The following is a 728-nucleotide window of genomic DNA, read 5'->3' as shown; positions in this document are numbered from 1 at the left end:
AAAAAGCCCCAGGGACTGACCCAGATGAACAGAGCCAGAACAACCAAATGCAACGTGGGATTCTGGACCGGAGCCTAGAGTAGGAAAATCAAGTTCACTGTAAAGGACATCACTGGGACAATCAGTGCCTTGAAATATGGACTATTTAGAATTCTAACAATGCTAATGTCCCTGACTTGGATAACAGCACTAAGTAAATGGCATTTTTCTTGGGAAATGCTCACTGAAGTACTTAGGAGCATGATGTCTACAACACATTGTCAAACAGTTCAGCAATCAGGATAATAAATTATTTTCAGCAAAACAATAATTACACACACAAATAGTAAGAGTGGGGAAGAAAGAGAATAAATGTGGCAAATTATCAAACTTAGTGAAAGACATATAGGAGTTATTTGTACCATTCTCACACCTTTTCTGTAACTTGAAATCATTTCAAAATGAAAGTCAAGACCAGACGCAGTGGCTCACGCCTCTAATCCCAGCACTTTGGGAGGCTGAGGCAGGAGAATCGCTTGAACCCGGGAGGTGGAGGTTGCAGTGAGCCGAGATCATACCACTGCACTATAGCCTGGGTGACAGAGCCAGACTCTGTCTCAAAAAAAAAAAAAAAAAACAGGCCTTGAAGAGTGGGGTGGGGAACTGGTGGGAGAGAGAGAAAAGGGGGATATTATGGGGGAAAAAATAGCTTCTGACATCTGTTTCATGAGCCCTGAACCTTCCCACCA

At 42.7% G+C, this 728-nt stretch overlaps 1 protein-coding gene across 1 annotated transcript in view; it reads right to left on the bottom strand.

Annotated features, from left to right (window-relative positions):
* Window positions 1–728, bottom strand: part of CCDC114 (coiled-coil domain containing 114) — a 23,148-nt gene that overhangs the window by 14,257 nt on the left and 8,163 nt on the right. The window lies entirely within an intron of this gene.

Source organism: Colobus angolensis, unplaced genomic scaffold (assembly GCF_000951035.1).
Source record: "Colobus angolensis palliatus isolate OR3802 unplaced genomic scaffold, Cang.pa_1.0 Scaffold25, whole genome shotgun sequence".
In the NCBI taxonomy this organism is placed as follows: Eukaryota; Metazoa; Chordata; class Mammalia; order Primates; family Cercopithecidae; genus Colobus; species Colobus angolensis.
Note: the sequence above shows the minus strand (reverse complement) of the source record. Positions and strands in the feature narration are given on the sequence as shown.